At 43.0% G+C, this 25014-nt stretch overlaps 1 long non-coding RNA gene across 2 annotated transcripts; it reads right to left on the bottom strand.

Moving 5' to 3' along the window:
• Positions 1-637: 637 nt before the first annotated feature.
• On the bottom strand, positions 638-18985 carry LOC134340896 (uncharacterized). 2 transcript variants are annotated; one of them, XR_010016659.1, is made up of 3 exons: positions 18899-18985; positions 7541-7768; positions 638-1187 (listed from the first exon to the last, which is right to left on the bottom strand). It is a non-coding gene; the product is annotated as an uncharacterized LOC134340896 (long non-coding RNA). The 2 variants fall into 2 exon arrangements; XR_010016658.1 differs by having other exon boundaries at positions 7541-7773; positions 18899-18978.
• Positions 18986-25014: the final 6029 nt, after the last annotated feature.

Raw genomic sequence — 25014 nt, forward strand, 5'->3', positions numbered from 1 at the left:
ACCAAATGTAACACACAAGGTTGGAGGAGGTGCAGGTGAATCTCTGCCTCCTCTGGAAGGGCTGTTTAGGAGATGATAGAGGAAGTGTAGGAATAAGTTTTGGACATCCTACATTTATAAGGAAAAGTGCCTGGGCTTAGGAAGGGGTGGATGGGAAGAGACCCTAGCACTGTGGGTGTACCTACACTTCAGGGACTGCAGCGGTTCAAGAAAGCAGCTCATCACCACCTTCTCAAGGGCAACTAGGGATGGGCAATAAATGCTGGCTTCTCACACAAAATTCTGGAGGAACTCAGCAGGCCAGGCAGCATCTATGGAAAAAAATGTAGTCAACGATTTGGGCCAAAACCCTTCGGCAGGACGCTGGCTTAGCTGGTGAGCCCACATCCCATAAAGGAATAAATAAAATAAAAAAAGATGAGTGGACAAAAGAGTCCATGCAGAAGAGAATGAACTCTATGGAAGACCGAAAGGGGTGGGGAGGGGAAGATGTGATGAGTTGTGGGATTCTGTTGTAACCTGTGGAAAGATTGAAGAATAATGTGCTGGATGCAGAGACTAGTAGGGCAAATGGTTCGAAGTTCAAAGTCAATTTATTATGAAAGTACATATATGTCACCATATATAACCCTGAGATTCATTTTCTTGTGGGCATACTCAATAAATCTATAATAGAATAATAATCATAATAAATTCAATGTAAGACCACACCAACTTAGATGTACAACCAGTGTGCAAAAGTCAACAAACTATACAAATCAAAAAAGAAAGAAATAATAATCATCAATAAATAAGCAATAAATATTGAGAATATGAGATGAAGAGTCCTTGAAAGTGAGCCCATAGGTTGTGGGAACAGTTCAGTGATGGGACAAATGAAGTTATCCATCTTGGTTCAAAAGCCTGATGGCTGACGGGTAATGACTGTTCCTGAACCTGGTATGGTGAGTCCTGAGGCTCCTGTACCTTCATCCGGATGGCAGCAGTAAGAAGAGAGCATGATCTGGGTGGTGGGGGTCTCTGATGATGGATGCTGCTTTCCTGTGACAACGCTTCATGTAAATGTGCTCAATGGTGGGGAGGGCTTTACCCATGATGGACTGGGTCATATCCGCTATATTTTGTAGGATTTTCCATTCGAGGGCATTGATGTTTCCATACCAGGCGTCAAAGTAGAAGGAAATCTGCTGATAATTGAAGAAGACACCCTTCAGGAAAGGAAGGAGGCACAGATACAGATTTCATGTCATCTGATTTCACTCATCAAACTTTGGGTTTCTATAGGTTAGTAATTGTGGATAACAATTGTCCCTCAGTGGTGCATAAAATTCTCTAGTAATCTGTACACCATTTCCATTGACACAATTTTACATGCAATTTCAAATATCACGACTTGTTTACTAAATTGCATTTGTTCATCTACCAGGCCACGTGTACAATTCCATTGGATAAGGAACAATCTGAAATACCAATAAAATTCAATGCCAGAGTAGCTTCTTTAGTAAAACAATATACACACAAATTGTATGGTCAAGCATCTCAATAAACTACATCCACACTCTTTGGCTTTGATAGAGTGCTCAAATTGACCAAATACTTTAAAAGTGTTTCTGAACATTTCAGGTTATCAGAAACACTGAGTAACTTCTTTAAAATGTTATTATTAAAAAGTTTTAAAGGTTTACAAAAGATTTTAAAAAGTTATCATACAAGGACATTCTAAAACACTTTTTAATATTCATTAACTTCTATTAAGAATCAGAATCAGAATTAGGTTTATTATCACTGGGATGTGATGTGAAATTTGTTCAGTTCAGTTCCTTGGATATTCATGCTGATTCCCAGCAAAAATTCTACGGAAGGTGGGATCTGTACAGAAAGGACAGTTTGCACCTGCACTGGAGGGAGTCTAATATCCTAGCAAGAAGGTTTGTTAATGCTGCACGGTAGGGTTTAAACTAGAGTTGCAGGGGGATGGGAATCAGAATGCCTGAACAGTTAGTGGAGAGGTTGTGGCGGCAGTTGTTGGTAAGACCTCAGACAAAGTTAGGAATCAAAAGGTTGAGCATGGTGTGACAAAGTCAAAGATGTTGTATCTGAATGGATGCAGTACATGGAATAAGGTAGATGAATTTGCAGCACAGTTGTAGATTGGCAGCATCACAGAACCATGGCTGAAAGATTATAGCTGGGAGTTTAATGTCCAAGGATAAACACTGATTCCAAAGGATGGGCAGGAAGGCAGAGTGGGCAGTGTTGCTCTGTTGGTAGAAAATGAAATCAAATCATTAGAAAGAGGTGACAGAGGGATGGAAGGTTTTGAATCGTTGTGGGTTGAGCTAAGGAACTGCAAGGGTAAAAAGACCCTGATGGGAGTTGTATACAGACCCCCAAACAACAGTAAGGATGTGGCCTACAGATTACAACAAGAGATAGAAAATGCATGCCAAAAGGGCAATGTTACAATAGTCATGGGACATTTCAATATGCAGGGAGATTGAGAAAATCAGATTGGTGCTGGATTACAAGGGGGGGAATTTCTAGAGTGCTTACAAGATGGCTTTTTAGAGCAGCTCATGGTTGAGCCCACACGAGGATCAGCTATTCTGGATTGCGTGTTGTGCAATGAAGCAGAATTGATTAGAGAGCTTAAGGTAAAAGAGCCCTTAAGAGCAAGTGATCAATATGTTCAAATTCACCCTGAAATTTGAGAAGGAGAAGCTAAAGTCAGATGTACAGTGGAGTAAAGGAAATTACAGAGGGATGAGAGAGGAGTAGGCCAGAATTGATTGGAAAAGAACACTGGCAGGGATGACAGCAGAGCCGCAATGGCTGGAATTTCTGCTAAGTAAGCTAGCCAATAATATTAAAGAGGATACAAAAAGTTTGTTCAGATACATAAAGTGTAAAAGAGTGGAGAGAGTGGATATCAGACAGCTGGAAAATGATGCTGGAGAGGTAGTAACAGGGGACAACGAAATAGCAGATGAACTGAATGAGTATTTTGCATCAGTCTTCACTGTGCAAGACACTAGCAGTATGCTGAAAGTTCCAGGTGTCGGGGGCATGATGTGTATGAAGTTAACATAACTGGAGAGAAGGTTCTTGGGAAACCAGAGGATTTGAAGGTAGATAAGTCACCTGGATCAGATGATGTACACCCCAGAGTTTTGAAAGTGGTGGCTGAGGAGATCATGGTGGCATTAGTAATGATCTTTCAATAATCACTAGATTCTGGAATGGTTCCAGAAGACCGGAAAATTGCAAATGTCACTCCACTCTTCAAGAAGGGTGAGAGGCAGAAGAAAGGAAATTATAGGCCAATTAGTCTGACCTCAGTGGTTGGGAAGTTCTTGGAGTCGATGATTAAGGATGAGGTCTCAGGGTACTTGGAGGCACATGATGAAATAAGCCAAAGTCAACATAGTTTCGTCGAGGAAAAATCTTGCCCGACAAATCTGTTGGAATTCTTTAAAGAGGTAACAACCAGGATAGACAAAGGAGAATCAGTTGATGTTGTGTACTTGAATTTTCAGAAGGCCTTTGACAAGATGCCACACATGAGGCTGCTTAGCAAGCTACGAGCCCATGGTATTACAGGAAAGATTCTAGCATGGATAAAGCAGTATCTGAGTGGCAGGAGGCAAAGAGTGGGAATAAAAGGAGCCTTTTCTGATCGGCTGCCAGTGACTAGTGATGTCCCCACAGGGGTCTGTGTTTGGGACCGGTTCTTTTTAAGTTATATATCAATGATATGCATGATGGAATTGATGGTTTTGTTATAAAGTTTGCACACAATATGAAGATGGGTGAAGGGGGCAGGTAGTTTTGAGGAAGTAGAGAGGCTAAAGAAGGACTTAGACTGATTAGGAGAAAGGACAAAGAAATGACAGATGGAATACAGTGTCGGAAAGTGTATGGTTATGCATTTTCATAGAAGAAATGAAAGGATTGACTGTATTCTAAATGGTAAGAAAATACAAAAGCCTGAGGTGGAAAGAGACTTGAGAGTCCTTGTGCAGAATTCCTTAAAGGTTAATTTGTAGGTTGAGTATGTGGTGAGGAAGGCAAATGCAATGTTAGCATTCATTTCAAGAGCACTAGAATATAAAAGCAAGAATGTAATGTTGAGACTTTATAAAGCACTGGTGAGACCTCAGTTGGAATATTCTGAGCAGTTTTGACCCTTTATCTTAGAAAGGATTTGCTGAAACTGGAGAGGGTTCAAAGGAGGTTCATGAAAATGATTCTAGAATTGAATAGCTTGTCATATGAAGAGCATCTGATAGCTCTGAGCCTGTATTTACTAGTATTCAGAAGAATGAGGGGAGACCTTATTGAAACCTATCAAATGGTGAAAGGCCTTGATAGAGTGGATGTGGGGAGGATGCTTTCTGTGGGGGGAAAGTCTAAGACCAGAGGACACAGCCTCAGAATAGAGGGGCATCCTTTTAGAATGGAGATGAGGAGGAATTTCTTTAACCAGAGAGTGGTGAATCTGTGGAATACATTGCCACAGGCAGCTGTGGAGGCCAAGTCTTTATGTATACTTAAGGCAGAGATTGGTAGATTTTTGATTAGCCAAGGCATGAAGAGATACAGGGGGAATGCAGGAGATTGGGGCTGAGAGGAAAATTGGATCTGCCAAGATGAAATGGTGGAGCAGACTCGATGGGTCAAATTACCTAATTCTGCTCTTTTATCTTATGGTCTTGTGGTCTAATTGGTGAAGCAGTTATTGAGCCTCACAACTACATAACTTTGGGACTTTGGGACTTCTGCATTCACACAGAATAATCCTAAATTTGTTCAAATTTGTGGAGGTATGTAAATGGTGAAATTTCTCCAAAGTATCAGGTCAGTACAATGACCTAACCACTGAAGCCAGCAGGCAGTCTGAGCGACACACACATCATGTTCTTACTGGGACTGTGTATGGCTGTTTTAGTCAAGTCCTGTGCAGTTCCATGCTGGCTTCCTCTGATCCCCAAGAGACAAAAACATTAGGAGTGTGTAATCTGAATTTAAGACAAAATGTAGGTAAGTGCAACACACACAAAGTGCTGTAGGAACTCAGCAAGTCAGACAGCATCTATGGAGGGGAATAAACAGTTGACATTTCAGGCTGAGATCCTTCATCGGGACTGGAAATGGAGAGAACAGGAGCCAGAATAAGATGGGGGAAAGGTAGGGGAGAGAGTACAAGTTCCTTCTTTCTTTTACCATTCCCTATTCGGCCTCCTCTCTCACCCCTTCTCTTCTCCTCACCAGCCCATCACCTTCCTCTGTTTCCCATCCTCCTTCCCTTTCTTCCATGGTCCTCTGTCCTCTCCTATTAGATGCCTTTTTCTTCAGCCCTTTACCTCGTCCACCTATCCACTCCCAGTTTCTTACTTCACCCCCCATTCTCCCACCCACCCACCTTCTCCCTCATCTGGACTCACCTATCACCTGCCAGCTTGTACTCCTTCCTAGATAGGGTCAATTAGCATTGTCTTTTTCCCCGTGTTGGGGAATCAAGAACAGGGGGCATCGCATAACCTGAGAGGAGATAGACTTAATATGAACCTGAGGGGCAGCTGTTTCATCCAGAGGGTTTTCATTTTATTGAATGAACTACCCAAGGAAGTGGTTGAGGCAGGAGCATTATCACTATTTAAACAGTATTTGGATAGGTACATGGAAGTGAAAGGTTTAGAGAGATATGGGCCAAATTTGGGTCAATGGGACCAACTTAGATGGGAATCGTGGATGGCATGGACTTGTTGGGCTGGAGGGTCCATGTCCATTCTGTGTGTCTCTATGACTCTAGTAATGTTTAATTCTGCCTCTCTGACAGCTCCCATGTATTCTGAGGATAAATGCAGTTTGAGGATGAGGAGTCATCCATGACAGCTCTCGGAAAGGAGCCAACCAGAGCTACAACCCCTCAAAGGTGACAACAGAGAATAAGCAAACACCTTCTCCCTTTTCCACTGTGGGTGGGCATCTTCTAACTGTGCAGGAATTAGAAGGCTCAAAGAAGGGACCAAACCCTGACCAGGATGGGCTTCTTTGATCTTTATTGACTCGTCAAAAAGGTGAAGTCACGATTGATAAAAAGGCCGTATGTTACTTTTTGCACTTGTAGTTTTTCATTCAGACTGGCTTGGGGGCTGATTGCCGGAATAATGGACTTCTAACAGGGCCCATTCAGACTGCTATGGGTTGCACTGTATAAATATTTGTTTAACTCCCTTGTCCTTACATCCACTCAGTATTACGTAGAACACATGCAGAATTGTTCCCTGAAGCAAGGGGCAGATCCATATTTTAATTGAATAATCACTTTTGTAGATTGATTTGCTCAGCTGTCATTCTATATGTTGCTCTGTCAGGAGGGAAGGGGATTGTGATGAGTGTGAGAGAGCAGGAAGAGGTCAGTCAATTGGAAGGTAAGGTAGAGGGAAGAAATCGAGGGGTTTAGGAAGAGGATACTGCTTGGACGAGTTCCCAGGGGCTCTGTGAGGAGCAGGCACTTCGTACAGACAGAAAGTTCTCTGAAAGCCTTCATTGTGGGATCTCTGAGCCCAGCTCAGACAGATTCCAGAAGCCTTGTTGTGGAAACCTGCCTGAATGCAGCATCACAGTGAGCTATTCAACCATGTAAAGTGCCTTAAACTAACATTGCTGCCGTTGCACCCAGAAGTATTTGAAGGGAGCTTTGAATAAATCCACAGAAAAGGCCACTGCATCCTTGTGTCGGTGTGGGACTGCTTTGCTACCTTTTCAAAGGAAAATTAATGGTGCTTCATGTTTAGTATCAAGTGGTTGCAACATCTCCTGGGCCTAATTAAACTGGAGGACAGGCTTTCTAAAGACTTTATTATTTACGGTCAGAAGCTCATTGCTGTCTGTGATGAACCAGAACAGTTTCCGTATTGGGAGAACAGTAGCAGGTGAAGGAGGGGTTATTTTTGGGGGGAGGCAGTCATGTGTTGAGGAAATTCTTGAAGGATTGAACTGATGTTAGCTGGGTCTGTCTGTAACCGTCCAATCCAACCTTCACTCACCCTTGGCTGAATTATGACCCACATTCATTCCCGACATCTGCCATCAAGTTGCTCGTTCCTACGCAATGACATTGACCTAGAAGCTACTTAATGGGCAGTCACAGGCCAAAGTGATACTGTAATTCACACCAGAAGGGGATCGGATGTTTATACTGTGTCATCACTTAGTTCCTTGCATCCGAATTTTTATGTGGTGTCTGGAAATTCTATCTGGTCCCAGTAAGTGCACATTAATGCTGTTTTATTTGATGCTAATTTCAAGGACAACTTAAAGGGATACTCACTATTTAGTGTCATCAGTACTGAAACTGGAAAGAGAGCCCTTGAATCTTTGGATCACATCAGGAGGCTTTCTGGAAGACCTCAATAACAATATTTGTTTCAGAGATTCTTGGTGGACTTCATCTTAAAAAATATGTTGTTTAATCAATTGTCGAAAAACTAAAGAATTTACTAAATAATGCAGAGAAGAAAACATCGATTCTTACCTGGGCTATTTTACAGTTTACAGAGCATGTCACCATCAGAGCATGTGGGATGGTGACGTGTAAATTGCAAATGCTCCAAGAATAAATGAAATACAAGCTTTCTGCTTCTCCAACCACAAAGACAGGCTGAACACATCGAATGCCAGTCCCTTGCTCGTTAGGTTACACCTTCCAGTCTATTCGCTGTCCAGCATTGCACAGATGTTGCTATCACTTGCTCTGATTTCACTGTCCTCGACAGAAAAGAAGGAGAACAGTACTGTCAAAGACACAGTAAGCATAGCTTGCAAAGTTTGGTCTCAGTACTTAGTAGTGTGAGAACTAGAGAGTACTTCCTGGGCAGTTGCCTCTAATCCCTCCACACATTCACAAAGCTAGTTTCCCTGATGAATGCCAGGATATCTTGGGCACCACCATCTGGAGCCCTCTCTTTTTCATCACAGTAACCTGTAAGTTGATGAAGTAGACAATGTCACTTTTATCCCACATTGTACTCCATCTGCCATGTTCTTTCCCATATACCACAAAACCGCTTCGCACCCAACTCCCGAGTCATCTAAATTAGTCTGATCAAACTTCAAAATGTGATATTTGGTTCCCTCAGCCAAATTGTTGATGTAAGAACATCAAGGAAACTCTCAGCAGATCAAGCAGCATCTATGGAAAGAGAAACAGTTAATGCTTCAGGTTAAAGAATCTCTCTCTCTTTTGCCCATTATGCTGGTGGCATTTAGGGCAGCGAAGAAGGTCTTCCATCTCTGGTGGCATTCATGGTTTCCTTCATCTTGTCAGTAGCTTCCAAGGTTGAAGAATATCTACAAGTTTATTTTTAACTTCCAATCAATTTCAGTATTTTTAAACTCTTGAAATAGATTGTGAATTAGTTAGATCCCAGAAGTGATCCCTGCAGTATTTCACGAGTCACAACCTGAAAAGGGCCCCTTGAAGCCCACTCTAATTTCTGCCTAATACCCAATACCCTGTTAACATTTATCCCCAGTCCAATGGGCTCTAGCCTTGCTGACCAATCTCCTGTGTGAGATGTCAAAGTCAAGTTTATTGTCAAATGCACAAGTACATGTATTCACAGTGCAATTAAAAAAAGCCTACAGCAACATCATAGGCACATAGCAAAAGATATGCAGCATCAAAAGAAAACCACAAATTAAACATTAATTATACAAAGTTATGCAAGAAAGAGCACAATTAGAACAAAAAAAAAACGAAGTCCATTTTAGTCCAAAGTGGTCATAATGTGACAGTGATTCAGGATATGCAGCTTGGTTCAAGGACTGCATGAATAGTTGAAGGGAAATTTCTGTTCTTGAACCTGGTGCTGCATCAGGACTGGGTTTGGGAAGGGGAGATAGCCAATATAAAGAGCAGAAGGGGAGAGATAAGACAGAAGCCCAAGATGGGGTGAGATTAGCAGGAACACAAAGGACTATTTGTGCTGGGATCTGGTAGTTAAAGGAGATGTGAATGGGAACCATAAGAGGAGGGGTGAATGGAAGATGGAACCAACACCAGGTAGGGATGGGCTAGAGGACAGTCTGTGGCTTAACGGTAAAGAATTGATGGATGGAACTAGGAGAGGGCAGAGGATGAAGATGTGCGATGGGGGCTGTGGGGAGGAAAGTGACAAAAAGAATTTCGAAGGAGTGCAGGAAGCAGAGCACCATGCAAGGAAATGGAGTATGGGGGAACCAGAGTGCAGCTGAGTAGGACAGGAGCCCAGCAAACGTTTATCACTGAGACAGATGCTGAGCCTTCGAGACTTCAGAGAGTAGATTATCAGAGTTTTACTGTGCATGAAACATGTCAAAATCCGCCAACCATGATATATAAGTGCAAAATCAAAGGCAGAGCTCTGGTCACTAAAGTTTTATTTACAGCAAACATTGAAAATGCACAGTGAGCTTCCAGTTAAACTGGATTTACAGAGCAGCTTATCACACATAAATATTCTCCGGGACTTAACGCAAAACTTTTCAATGTCATGCAATTACGCAAAAGTTTGATAAAATAACAGAGGAGATGTCTATTGCTGAGGGATGATTCATTATAATCAGCAACACCAGTTCCTTGAACTGGGTCCCAGTGGCGGCACAGATTATCCTCTGTCTTGTACACAGCTCCCTCCATTTCTTTCTAAAAGGATTTTGTTGTGTTTAGTGAAACACGCACCATCTCCTGTGTTTGAAATCACTTTCCCAGTCTAAACAGTTTTCACACACTGCAACTCACAGGGTATTAATTCATCCTAGCTGACAACTGCCAGCTCTCAGTCACCTCCAATCCCAGGTGACCCAAACCTGTGGCACCAGGGAGGGTCAGATCTGCTGCAGCCTGGAGGCTTGTGTACTCTCACGTTTTATCGGCCAGTAAAACACCAGGAGAATCTACTCAACTGATACATGATCCCCCTCTCTCTCCTCTCTCTCCTCTCTCTGCAAACCCAGAGGTGTCTGTAATCAGAGTCTTTAGGTTTGAACTAAGAAGAGAAAGAGATGTTTAGCATTTCTTTTCATCCGGAGAATGGCTGGAGTTTGGAATGTGCTTTCTGAGAAGATGGTAGAGACAGAAACGCGCACAATTCTTAAGAAGTATTTAAACACAGAGACATAGAAGGACGTGGACCAAGTGCTGTGTGTACTTGATGGTCAGCATGAGTATAGTGAACCAAAAGGTCGCGTTTCTGTGCCCTATGACTCCATAGTAACAGAATTTTAAAAGGCCATTTGACACCATTAGCTTGCTCTGATTTAATTGATTGACGCCTTAGTTCCAATTATGTGTCTCCTTGTTCCATTTTCTAGAAACATTATCCAGCCTTTTACCCTTCAAATCTTAGAACATAGAACACTACAGCACAGGTATAAGCCCTTCAGCCCACAGTGTTGTACCAAACCAGCCATAAAATGAATCAATAACACCCAAACACTAATCCCTCCTACCTACACTACATCTATATTCCTCCATCTTCCTCACATCCACATCCCTATCTAAACGTCTCTTAAAAGCCTCTAATGTATTTGCCTCTACCACCATACCAGACAGTACTTTCCTCTATCTTTAATAATCCTATTATACTCTGCAGACTTACTGTCTGATCATACAAAAATACAAGTGTATTATCATCTTCCTTTCCAAGCCTTTGTTATGTTAAAGTCAGAAATGGTTGCGTGTCTCATAGTCCCTGTCAATATTTCCCAAGAGATCACTTACCTCAACCTTCTCTTCCTTCTCCTATCCAAAAGCTTAATCCCACAATTCGACATTATCAATAATCCGATACTGGTAATCCAAACTGAGAGACCATTTCAGTTGGATTCAGAGGTTTTTGTATTCAGAGACTCGAGGAAAAGAATCCATTTCTAAAAGGTGTTACATTGCAAGTCATTTTCAGCTGTGACATTAAATGTGATTCCCATCTCTCTTCTTGGTGGGTGTAAATGATCTCCCAGCCCTAGTCAAAAAAGAGCAGCTTAGTTCTCCAGAATTCTGATCACAGTTTAGTCTTCAACCAGTATTACTAAAATACATTATCTAGTCGGCATTTTGTTGCTTTTTCTGCGACCTTATCGTGAGCTGACAGATTCTGTGCTTCCTCTTTTAAAACCATTCTAAAAAGTATTCCATTGGTTGTAAAGGCCTAATGTAAATGCAAGCCTTACATCATCCTGTGTTAAAATCTGATTTTTGTAGATTTTATATCATAGCCTTGCCCAATATCTGAGGTTGCCATGAGCAAATGGGAAAAAATGATTATATTTCAGAATAGTTTAGAGTTGTTGTACATATTGTGAAGAGTGATCTAACCACTGGGAGGGTTTCCTGAGCCTGTACCTTTTGCTGTATATGTAGAGAGATCAGTGAGCCCAGGAACATGTTGTTTTACTCTCCAGGCCTTTGATGTGACAGCTCCATTGTACATCCAAACAGATTTCACGTCACATGCTGGTGATAATAAACCTGATTCAGATTCTGATTCTGATTCTGAGACCCTCTCCCTCATTGCCCTTCCCTAGCTTATCCATATACCGGCTGAGTGTACTGCTATCGAGGGCCAAGTCTGGCCTCTCAAACTGGAGAATCAAGCATATACATCACCATAACTGATTCACACGATGCCCAGTGCCAACCTATTGGTCAGTGCGCCACGTCAGATTTACAAAGAATAAAGGGGTCACTACTTTTAATACACAATATGTTAATTTAATTAATAGAATACTTCAACATTAACCAGACCAATTATACATATATTGGAATATAAGGAATTCTGGTGAATGATGCAGCAATTGATTCATAGAGCAGGACTCTGAACCTTATTGCTGCTGTGAAAGCTGAATTTTGTTTATGGAGCCTAGCTCTGAGAGTACAGTTTAGTGCAAACAACCTAGTGAGGTCATTGAAAAGGTCTAAGGAACCAGTGATGATCTGTCCCAGGTGTACAGCAATGACCAACCTCTTCTGTATCAACATTCTCCTAGATTATTCCCACCGATGAGAGCTGGTTCCTAGCAATACATGGAGATGACCAGGAGAGGTACATCCCTCACCCTGAGGGCTAGATACTTTCAGCTTTGGTTTATCTTCAGAATATCCCGTGAATATATTTTTATGATGCATTCCCAATCCCTGGTTACATCCTTCAGTCTAAAATTATCCCCAAATACATCTACCAGGAGTTTCCCTTGAGAACATTATCCCATTTCAGCCACAATATATTATCCCTGCCTGGAAAAATCTGCTATAATCTGTTATATCCCTGCCTGTTATAATCCTGGGTAAACTTTCACAAAGCAAGTCAATTCCTTGGATGTCCTCTGAACCCCAGGACTATATTTCTTTGAGATTCTCACACGTTTTGTATGTTACTAAGTAGTAGGCAGCCATCGCTCCCAGGGGATTATGGGTTTGTGCCTCTGGTGGACTGTGTCCTCTCCAGGGCGCAAGACTAGGCGGGAAGATTTGAAGAACCGGCTGTTGCCCATGCAGCGGGTTCCCCCTCTCCACGTCACTGATTTAGTCCAAGGGAAAGGCAAGTGTCAATACAGCTTGGCACCAGTGTCGTCGCAGAGGTAAACAACATCAAACTGCCTTAGGGATCCCGGCTCCGGATTTCTTCCTCGGGGTTTACTCCTGAAGCCTTTCCCATGGGTGGGTATGGCCGCAGGGCAGCAGAGGTTTGAAACCAGAGTTTTCCTTCTCCGTATTGCTAATTTATTTATCTCAAACTCCAATGTTCCCAAAAAACATTAACTGAATACTTCTCCTCAATCTGGTTAAATACCCTCATAGTAGGCATATTCATTTGGTACATTCCCTCCCTTTGGGTATATTCCACAGTTGCATACTTTCATGTTGGGTGTTTTCCCTTGGTACACTCCGCCTACCTGGGTTTGGATCCCTCGGTACATTATAGGTATACTCCCTGGAGGTAAGCCCTCAGAATCCTTCCTAACTACTTCTAGAGGGTATCACCTGGATTGACCCAAAATTACATGTCCACCCGTGGACACATTCTCCCTACATGAATAAACTCCAGCATCCTTTGTTCATCACATGGTGTTTCTCTTCCCTCAGTATACATCTCTTCCACTGGGACAAGGTGTGAGTATATTGTCTGCAATAACAAGGCAACTATATGTGGAACAAAGCCCTGAACTAACCACAGGCAACTGAGGAACACCAATCAATTTCCAAGGAGTGAGCAAGTAGGCAGCAATTTTCAATATTTCCTGATCATGTAGGAAGACATTCTGCCCATCGAGACTATGCTGGCTCTCATAGCCATCTCATCAATCCCATTCCTCCAATTGTTTTCCCTCAGGTGCCCTACTAAATCCCTATCCCCCATTTTCTCCTGCCACCCACTCACGCTCAGGTAATATACATTAGACCTACCAAGTAGTGGTGTGTATGGATATTCAGGGAGGGGTAGCACCTCTGGTGATGGGGCTTATTGTGTCCATAATGGGGCAGTTTACTCACCTTCAGACACTCGGCTCTCACTTGCAGCTCCAAGAGGGAGGAGAAGATGGCGGCACGACGCAGCACGCACGGCCCCTCCGGTGAAATTATATCGTATTTTTTAAATAGGGGCCATGCACAATCCTGATTTGATGGAGACGGAACATCTGGAGAAACTTCCAAAAGGCCCGGTTCGCTGCCGCTGCTACTGTGCGATCGAGAATCTCCAGAGAGGAAGGCTCCAAGTCCTCGGCTTTGCCTATTGCCTGTTGTCGGGGCCAGGGTCGAAGCGCTCGGCAGAGATGGTGCCCGGTGCTCGGTGTCGGAAGGCTGGTTGGAAGCTCAAAGTTTTCGGATGGACTGAGAGTCGGACTGTGGTCGGTGCTTCCAGGATGCTGCATCGGCAAGTTTGCGGTGCTGGAAGCTCATGGCGGGGAGAGTTTTCTTCCTTCTACCGTCTGCGTGAGATGTTGGGACTTTCAAGAGACTTTGAGACTTTTTTTTACCGTGCCCATGGTCTGTTCTTCTATCAAATTACAGTATTGCCTGCACTGTTGTAACTATACGTCATAATTATGTGATTTTTGTCAGTTTTTCAGTCTTGGTCTGTCTTGTGTTTCTGTGATATCATTCTGGAGGAACATTGTATCATTTCTTAATGCATGCATTACTAAATGACAATAAAAGAGGACTGCGTGTCCTCATAATCTAATCTAATCTAATCTAAGTAGCTGTTTACATGTGACAGTGTCCACACCCCAGTACACCATTTCAACAGGAGGGCCTCGTACACTGGTGAGGTAGGGATATGCCTGTCCTAGCCTGCAAAGTCAGCTCTGGTGGACTGATGGGACTCTAACGTCCAACAGCCAGGAAGGCAGTTCTGCAATGCTTCATAGAGAGCGAAGGGATTGACAAAGCACAGAAGACGTCATGCCTATCCATTGCAACCAAGGAAGACCTCAGTTCTGACTACTCGTACCACTGGATGTGGGATCCTGAGGTTGAGAGAGTGGAACTGCCCCAGTGAAATAGCTTTTCCACTTTAAGATGTCTCCCACACAAGTTTTCACTGTCATCGTTGGATACGACAGAAAACCAGTCAGCATGACTTTGGGTTGTGGAAGAAGCTCACACGTTCACAGGGATATTAACGTCAACTCCATACAAATCGCACTCGAGGTCAGGGTTGAGCCCATGACACTGGAGTGGTGAGGCAGCAGCTCCAACTGTGCCACTGTAATCTACCGCTGATGGTCAACACTTCACTGTTGACCTCTTTCCCATATGAATAGGGACTATTTCTTCCACGGAACCTCAGATTTGAATCACAGAACACACAAGACACTGATGGGAGTTTTGTTCTTCCGTCGAGTCCTACGTGGTGTCCATGGTCAGACCCTCTGTCTGTCCGTGAAATTGCAGCTCAGCAGTTGCTAATGACAGAGTGAAATGTCTAAGCCGCCTGTACAACTGCACTGGCTCCTAGCAACTGTAAAATAAATATTAGTTGGACACCTTAAGATCTGGAATGTAAATCTATTGGCAGGCTGCACTACGCAGCTGAGCAGTGTGGCTGAACTCTCGGCACCGAACCTTTGTCCAGGCTTTCTTGAGAACGGCCATTTCTGAATCTAAACATGATGTTTAAACCCTGTCAATTAATTCTGTGCAGAATAAATATGCACAGTTAGATAAAGAAGGAATTTCTTCTGGCCATCCAGCCTATCTTACAGTTTGTTGAAATGATATTTACTCTTCAACCCTTTTTTGTCTGTTCACCCATCCAATTTAACCTTAAATCCTGTAATAATTTCTGGCTCAACTATTAAAATTGGAAGCAAATTCCACAGCTTCACAACTCTGAGAATGAATTTCTCTCTTCTAAATCATCTTCATTTACCTTTGTGTCTATTCAGTCTTGAACACTGACCCTGTTTCATTGTGTTACAGTAAACACTGCCATAATAGCATCCCTTGATGCAAAGAAGCCCTGGTTCTCGAACCTTTCTCTGTGCTTGTGGTTTCTGGTGCTATCATACCATAACTGTATCCTCTAATTCCAAAATGCCTATACCTTTTCAGTGCTATGCAGGCAAGGATAACATACCTTGCAGCTCCACTGACTGTGATTTAGTCCTGTCCTCCATTACTGTCTGTATGGAGTTTCACATGTACAGTTAGTGTAAATGGGTGTCTTATGGCTGAGTTTTTTGAGTGTCATGCACGGCTAGTATTATGTTGCATTCCTGCCAAAATCGGTGGAGGTGAAGAGTCTTTGTTCCATTTGTTGAAGTGTAACCAGCTTCTAACCCGCTCTTGGGGCTACAGTGTTGATACGAGCAGATCAGGTTAACTTCTGCTGAGTGATGGACCAAGGGCATTAATGATAGGAGAGTCAGTCACTCTCTGCTGTTCTTTCCAACCATCATCAGTACACATCGCTGGCATCAAGTCTTCAGAGCAGGAACCTGGCAGATTTCTTTCCTAACTGTGGACAAGCAAGCCAGCTGCAAATTGTAAGTTGAATTAAGACAAGGAATTGAACCAGGAATCATGGAGGTAGGAGACATTGAACTTGAAATACGTCGGTGCTGTTTGTGCTCCACGGTGGGAAGTGTAACGAAGTACGCTGGCAACATGAGAACCCAAGTGCGGAGGAAAGACAGGCTCCAATGTAGAGACGGTGACCAAAGTTTATTTATCAGAATTCCGTCAGTGGCTCAGCTGAGTGACTCTGTGAGAAGTAACATTCTCAAAGCTAGGGCCCCGCGATTAGTGCTAATGAGGTGTCCGCTTAAATAATACAAGTAACATGGAATATCAAAAATATCAGCCTATCAAAATAAAGTTTATACAGAAAGCACCAGAACACCGCATTACAAAGAGAGAGTCGCTCGAGATAAACATGAGGAACTCTAAACGATTAATAACTCTCGTTAAACAACAATTAACCAATTCAGCTGCTCTAAAAATCTTGGAGCCCAATGCTCTCTGGCTCCCCGCACAGGCCCGTAAAGCTCGTTAGAGGGAAGTCTGTCTATGTTCAGTAAAGAGTTGCTTGCTGTATTTTGGCAACATTCCAGTGAGAGGAATGAATTTCCAAGAAAATTCCCAAGTACTAACCAAACCTGAGACACAGCAACAAACAGATCAAACACAATGGCTCAAAAGGACAACTTGTCCTTCCTTTAATGTCAGGAAAAACATGTTATTAAATAGCTCTGATGAAGATCACTGGCCTGAAATATCAACTCTCTACGGATGCTGCCAATATTTCTCATTTTCTGTTTTTATTTCCGATTTCCAGCACTTACAGTATTTTGCTTTTGTAATTGTTATTACACATGAAGTACTAAATGAATAGGCTGTGGCCCCTCAGTGTAAAACCAATTAAAATCACGTTGCAAAGCACAATATGCAGCAGTAAATGCTGTTGCTGCACTGCTTGAGTGCCCCTGATTCTGATAGGGTCATGTCCATGTGGGCTTTGCATGTTTTCCCTATGACTGTGTGGATTTCCGATCAGTATTCTCATGATGTGCTGGAAGTTTAATCGGCCACTCTAAGTTGCCCCAGTGGGGGGTAAGCAGCAAGAAAATCAGGGTGCAATTTTGAGCATGCAAGAGAGAATGGCTTACAGGGTAGTAAGTGTATAATGGGATTGAGGGAATGTCTGGTTGGCAGACAGCATGATTAGGTTTAATGGCCTCTTTCTATGGTGAAAGGTGCCTTTTGGATATTGGTCCTCTCTCCTTTCTGTCTGTTCCCTGTGCTTCAATTAAGATTATAAAATAAACTTCACTAGCTGTAAAGCCGCTAGGGATCTCCTGAAATCGTGAAGTCATGATATAAATGGCAGGTGTCTTTCTTAACTATACATTCCCCACATGAACCCCCAGAGTTGTGCTCAGATACCAAACTTAGAGATATAGTTTACATGCAATTTAGTAAACATTGGACAATGTGCTGTTTAACCATAAGACATGAGACATGCAGTAGTAAGAACAGAATTGGGCCATTCGGTCTATTGGGTCCTCTCTGCCATTCAATCATGGCTGATTTATTTTCCCCCTCAAACCCATTCTTCTGCCTTCTTCCCATAACCTTTGACGCCCGTACTAATCAAGAACTAATTACTGCTTTAAATATACCCAATAACAGCCTCCACAGCCTTTTATGGCAAACGTTCCTCATACATTAATCCCTTCATTACAAAGATCATTCTCATAAACCTCCACTGGACACTCTCCAATGACAGCACATCCTTTCTTAGGTAAGGGGACCAAAACTGCTCACAATACTCCAAATGTGGTCTGATCAACGGCTTATAAAGACTCAGCATTACATCCTTGCTGTTATATTCTAGTCCTCTTGAAATGAATGTTATCATTGCATTTGCCTTCCTTACTACTGACTCAACCTGCAAGTTCAACTTTAGGAAATCCTGCACAAGCACTCCCAAGTCCCTTTGCACCTCTGATTTCTGAATTTTCTCCTGATTTAGAAAATAGTCTATGCTGTTCTTCCTTTTACCAAAGTGTATGACCATGCACTTCCCTACACTGCATTCCATCTGCCACTTCTTTGTCCATTCTCCCAATCTATACTTCTACAGATTCCCTGCTTCCTCATCACCACCTGCCCCTTCACCTATCTTCGTATCATCCACAAACTTGGTCACAAAGCCATCAATTCCATCATACAGAATAGTAACATATAACATAAAAAGAACTGGTCCCAACATAGACCCCTGCGAAACACCACTAGTCGCCAACACCCAATCAGAAAAGGCCCACTTTATTCACACTCTTTGTTTTTGCCAGTCAGCCATCTTTTATCCATGCTGGTATCTTTTCTGTAATACTATGGGCTCTCGGCTTGTTAAACCTCCTCATGTGCGGCACTTTGTCAATGGCCTTCTGAAAATCCAAGTAAACAAATTCCACTGAATCTCCTTTGTCTCTCCTGCCTGTTACTTCCTCAAACAATTCCATCAGATTTGACAGGCAAGATTTTCCTTTAAGGAAACCATGTTGACTTCGGCCTATTTTATCATTTGTTTCCAAGTACCCCAAAACCTCATCCATAACAATGGACTCTTACATCTTACCAACACTGAAGCAGGCTAACTGCTCTATAATTTCCTGTCATTTGCCTCCCTCCCTTCTTAAAGAGTGGAGTGACGTTTGTGATTTTCCAGAAACATTCCAGAATCCAGTGATTCTTGAAAGATCATTACCAATGCCTTCACAATCTCTTCAGCTACCTCTTTCCAAACCTTGGTGTGTCGTCCATCTGGTTTAGGTGACTTGACCTATCTACCTTCAGACCTTTCAGTTTCCTAAGCACCTTCTTCTTAATAATGGCGATTACACTCACTTCTTCCCCTTGACGCTCTTGAATTTCTGGCACACAGTTGGTGTATTCCACAGTGAAGACTGATGCAAAATACTTATTCAGTTTGTCTGTCACCAGCAAATTGAAACCATCCTAACAAAAACTGACAAACAACCAATGTACAAAAGTCAGTCTGTGCAAATACAAAAAAAAATCATAATGAATAAACAAAGAGTACTGAGAACATGAGTTGTAGAGTCCTTGAAATTGAGCCAATAGTTTATGGAATCAGCTGCAGTGTTGAGTTGAGAGAGATTATCCACACTGGTTCAGGAGCCTGATGGTCAAAAGGTAATAGCTGCTTCTGAACTTGGTGACATGGGGCCTGTGGCGCCTGTACCTCCTTCCCAATGGCAGCAATGAGAAGAGAGCATGGCCTGCTTAGTAGGATATATTGTTTTCTGCTCTGTTCTCTGCCCAAGCCTGAATACCAGGATTTATGATTCACCTGATTAGATTGTTAGGAAGGCTCTTGCAGTGGAGCAATGTTTACCTGAGGGAGATAGGTTATTCCTGTTAACTCAGCAAAACAGTGATAAAGCTAATGTTCTCACAGCTGAGCAGAACTGTGTGAGATTCAGTGTAGCTGATTGGCGTGATGAAACTTGGTGGATTAGATAAGGGGCAAATGGGATACTTAAGTGTCTAGACTCAAATCAAATAATTGATTGACTGCATCCGTATACCAGTTTACCCAGAGCATACGTGCACACCTTTCTGCTTGGTCAAGCATGAGGAAACATATTTTCTTTCCATCTGAGGCTACTTATCCCATTAGGGCTCTCCACTTCCAACACTTACACCACACTGGTGAGATCTAGTGCCTACTCAGGAAGAAAATATCTGAATTCATTCTTGTTATGCGTCCATTGCGAATAAGGCTAGCATTTAGTACACACCCACCCCCCCACCCCCCGAAAAAGTGATTTCTCCCTTTAGGTCTTAGGGGAGATATTCCAGCATTTTAAGCCAGCAAAGATATGGTTGAAAAATCATGGTAGATGGAGCTGTCTAATAAGCAGTCTGCAGATGAATACAACACTATTTAAAAGAGTACAAAATTGAAGAGGGTGATGAATTAGTCCAATTTGCCCCCATTTGAGATCCAATTCATACAGAGAAATTGGAATTTCCTGCTATTGCCACAACCATTCAACACCCTGGGAAGTTACTTAGTGACCTATTATCATTGAGCCCGCAAGTATTCAGGAAGCAAGCAAGCCAGAAATGTTGATTAATGAGAGCAACTCAAAAATAAGGGTTATGCAGGCTGTTAATGTTGAGTCAGGTTCAGTGAGTACATTATGTGGCCTAGGCACTGCACATGATGAAAAAATATTGATCAAGCATGTTTAATCTGCTCCAATTATGGACGCACCAATTCCACCTCAATATTTAATTGCCCACGTTTAAAACCCACTGTGTTTAAACGTGGGCAATGCCGAACACTGCCTGATATGGCAAATAAAAATGATGAAACTCTATATCATTCCAATACAAAGCATCAGTCAGCAGCCAGGTTGCAGCTCTTAAAGGGTGTCTCCAACATTGTCAACTATAAACTTTAGTAAGTGATGTGTAATAAACAATGCAACACAAGGACGATACTGACTTCAGGGAGCATGCCCCAAGGTACAAGGAGGGGCATGTGCATGTTCTATTGGAAGCCATAGAAGGACTCTCAGTGAGGCAGGCCACCCACCAGGCCTTTCTTATTTATTTCTTTATTTATATTATTTATTTAGAGATACAGCACAGAACAAGACCTTTTCAGCCAAGTGAGCTGCACCGCCCAGCACCCTACCTATTTCAAAGGTTCAGAGGTTCATTGACAATCAAACCATGTATCCATATACAACTCTGAGATCTGCCTTCTCCAGATAGCCACAAAACAAAGAGAGACCATGAAAGTCGTTTAGAGAGAAACATCAAACTCGCCATCTCCCCACACAAAAAAAAGAACGGCATTCTGATCATCAACCCCCAAAACCTCCCTCCCCCCACATAGAATGGAACAAGAACATTGACCCCCAAACAACCCCTCCCCCGCACAAAAAACTAACAGAACATCGACCCCCAAATCCCCTCCCTTCCACAACAAAATGGAAAAGGAACAGGCAATAAGAAACACAGAATATAAAAATCTTAAGTCAGAACAAGTCCACCTACTTTAACCCTAGCCTAATCATAGGACAATTTACAATGACCAGTTAACCTGTTAACCAGTATGTCTTCGGACTGTGAGGGGAATCCAGGGCACCCGGAGGAAATTTACACATTCCACAGGGAGGACATACAGACTCCTTACAGACGGTGTCGGACTTGAACTCTGAGCTCTGATACCCTGAGCTGTAACAGCGCCGGGCTAACTACCACACTACTGTTTCTTCAGAACAACCCGGATGATGGGGTCAAGGGAGCTGCAAACACACTCCCCAGTTTGTTCTGTGCCACACTTTCGTGACTTGATCAGATACGCCTTAGTGAAACTTTATGCTCAAACAACTTCAGAAAGAGTTTTTTTCACCCTCTGCATTTAGTCACTCACACACAAAGTGACAATAACATAGCATGACATGGACACTGAAAGATACACAAATTTCTCTGACATACCTCCAGGGAGTAAAGTCATAACCTATTCAATCTTTCCCTATAACTCAAGACCCAGCAATATCCTAGTTGCCTCGTTCAGGCTGTTCACTACATTTAGTGCCCTTCTGCTTGGTATACAGACCGCTGCTCAAAATGCGCATACACTACGGTGTAGAGACAGCTGCCACTGGAAGCTGAAAGCAGCAGTGAAGGATTCCTTGATGTGGACTTGAATCTAGAGTCTTTAACAGCAGTCGTGAGATCTATCTCATACTAAATGAGCATCCCGACATCTACCTGTTTCCTTTGGTCCAATAGCTGAGAGGGACCTTGAAAATGGCAGAACTTATTCATAGTGCCATAGAACTGTGCAGGATAGAAACAGCTTTTTGCCCACCTAAAAATTTTTCCCTTACACATCTCCCAGCTTAGATCCACAAACTGAACACTATCCGTCCGACCTTTAACTGAGAGCATTGAAACTGGTCCAGCTGCTTGAGTATCGAGAGTGGATCACCCCCACCCTCCCCTCCCCCCGCCCCAGAGTCTAATGGCATCCACTGTGAGGGCACCATGCCATAGTTTGAGAAGCAATAAATCTACATACCAGTCTTGGAGTAAGAACTAAAGTGTGTACATTTTCTTTTGTATAAGTTTTCTTTCCTCCAAATATTTGCATTCTAAATATTAAATCTGTTGAATTGGAAACATCACTTTCGCCATAAATCTACACGAAAAGTCAAAAAGTGATTTATGAGCACCTTACTCATGGGATCACACATCAAGAAGAGCTCAGAAAATCAGAATGAGCAGAATATGGATGTAGACAGTCAGTCACCTTAGTGCCGTCTTATGAAGCACATTACCTCAAACAGCACACAAAAGACACTACACTTTCAACACGTTTACTTGTATTTGCATTTCACTGTTTGCTGCAGAGGCAGATCTCATGACTCTTTTGCCACTTTCATTCGGTTCTTTGAGTGTTGCTGTATTTAATTTTACCTGCACGAGAGTTAAAACAGAAAATGCTGGAAACACTCAGGAGGTCAGGCAGCATCTGTGGAAAGTAAAGCAGAGTTAATGTTTCTGGATAAAAACCCTTTGCCAGACCTGGGGGGAAAGAAGAAATGAACTTTGAAACATTTTTTCCTAGTTCCAATGCAGAGTATTCCACTTAAACTGTTTCCTGTGTCGTGTACTCAGCTCTTTGAGGAACACTTTCACTTGTACTCCACACTGCTTCTTTTAACATGCAATAAACCTAAGCAAACCATCAATTATAGTTGTTGCCAAGACTCAAGCTACTGGATTATAGAGAAAGACTGAGCAGGTGAGGAGTTTATTTCTTTAAGCGTAGGAGACTGAGAGGAGTATAAAATCGTGTAGGGCGTAGATAAGGTAAACGGACACAGTCTTTTCCTTTTGGGAAATCAAGAACTAGATAACATAGGCTTATGACGAGAAAGGGAAGTTTTAATAAGGGTCTGAGGGACAACTTTTTCAAAGAGAGGTTGGTAGGCATAATGGAATGAACAGCCAGAGGAAGTGGTTGATGCAGGTGCAATATTAACATTAAACAACGTTTAGATATGAATGTAGATTTAAGAGGTTTGGAGGGATATGCACCAAATGTGGGCAAATAGCCTGGCTGGGCATCTTGATCAGCATGGACGAGTTGGGCCGAAGGGCCTCTCCCCAAGCTATATGACCCTAACACACTAACTATCTGCATATATAAAGTCTGCCATCAGAATAGGAGTTCAGTAGGGATATTCGCCAACTTTTGCCTTGGTCATACAGCTGGTGCTTTGCCAGCTGCCTTGCGGTGACTGCAGCCATGTCACTACCTCCCGTTGTCCTCTGCAGTGTGCGGTCCGGTTCCTCCTCCTCCAAGCTGTCCTCCTCGTCTCCTGATGCCAAGGCTTTTTGTGTGGTTAGCAGGTAGGTGATGCAGCGTGGATTAAGCTATGACGGCGCAGGGGACTCTGCCGGCTGAGCAAGGGAAAGCTTCCCCTCTCACTGCTTCAGGACATCCACCAAATTCTCCAGGAGGCTGTGTGTAGTAACGAGACCCTTGGGCCAGCCACGTTGCACACATGGCCAATAGGAAATTCCCACAACCGACACTCTATTCTGTGTCTTGTCATGCGAAGATCATCGGGCAGACGGAGAAAAATGTTCAGGGATGTGCTTAAAGCCTGCAAGAAGAAATGCAACATCCTTTCTGACTCCTGGAGATCCCTAGCCCAGAGTGGAAGATCAATTGGGAACTGAGAACTTTGAGTCTAGCAGTGGGAGCACAGAGAGGTCTGGAGTAAGTAAGGCATGGAGCTCACCACCAGCTAGGTTACACAGCCACCCAACTGTGGAAACATCTGCACTCCCACATCATCACCGACTGAAGAACCCACGGAACTGTTGAAAACAAGTCATCCTTCATCCTAAGGGATGGTTACAGCAGAAGAAAGCAGCTTTTATTGTACATCACACACAAAATGCTGGAGGAACTCAGCAGGTCAGGCAGCTTCTATGAGGAGGAAGAAAGAATTAACGTTTCATGCTGAGACCCTTCATTGGGATTGGAAAGGAAGGGGGAAGAAGAGAGAACAATAAGGTGAAGGTAGGGGAAGGAGTACAAACTAGAAGATAATAGGTGAAGCCAAGTGGGTGGAGAGGGGGGGTATGAAGTGAGAAGCTGAGAGGTATTAGGTCAAAGTTAAAGGGCGGAAGAAGAAGAAATCTGATAGGAGAGGAGAGTGGATCATGGGAGAAAGGGAAGGAGGAGGCACAGCAGAGGGAGGTGATAGACAGGCAAGGAGAAGGAGTGAGCCAAAATGCTAGCTTTTATTGCATCTTTTATCTATTTATAGAGATACAATGCGGAATAGGCCTTTCCAGCCCTTTGAGCCGTGCTGCCCAGCAATCTCCCGATTTAATCCTAGCATAATCGCGGGACAATTTACAATGACCAATTAGTCTACCAATCAGTATGTCTTTGGACTGTGGGAGGAATCCAGAAACCCGGAGGAAACCCATGTGGTCACGGGGAGAACGTACAAACTCCTTACAGGCGGTGACGAGAATTGAACCCGGGTCGCCTGCACTGTAGAGCATTGTGTGAAAGACTACACTACCGTGCCGCCCATTTGGTATGAGAAATGACAACAAATAGCATACAGGTATCCTCCCACACAGATTCACGCTCTTCATGCATTAAGCCCTTAATTCCTGGGATCATTCTCGTGAACCTGTTCTAAACCCTCTCCAATGCCAACATATCCTTTTTTAGATAGGGGGCCCAAAACTGCTTAAAATTCTCCAAGTGAGGCCTCACCAGTGCCTTATAAAGCCTTGGCATCACAACCTTGGTTATATATCATAGTCCTTTTGAAATGAATCCTAACATTGCACTTGCCTTCCTCACTACCAACTTAACCTGCAAGTTAACCTTTAGGGAATCCTGCACGAGCACTCCCACATCCCTTTGCACCTTGGATTGGTGA

Source organism: Mobula hypostoma, chromosome X2 (genome assembly GCF_963921235.1).
Source record: "Mobula hypostoma chromosome X2, sMobHyp1.1, whole genome shotgun sequence".
In the NCBI taxonomy this organism is placed as follows: domain Eukaryota; kingdom Metazoa; phylum Chordata; class Chondrichthyes; order Myliobatiformes; family Myliobatidae; genus Mobula; species Mobula hypostoma.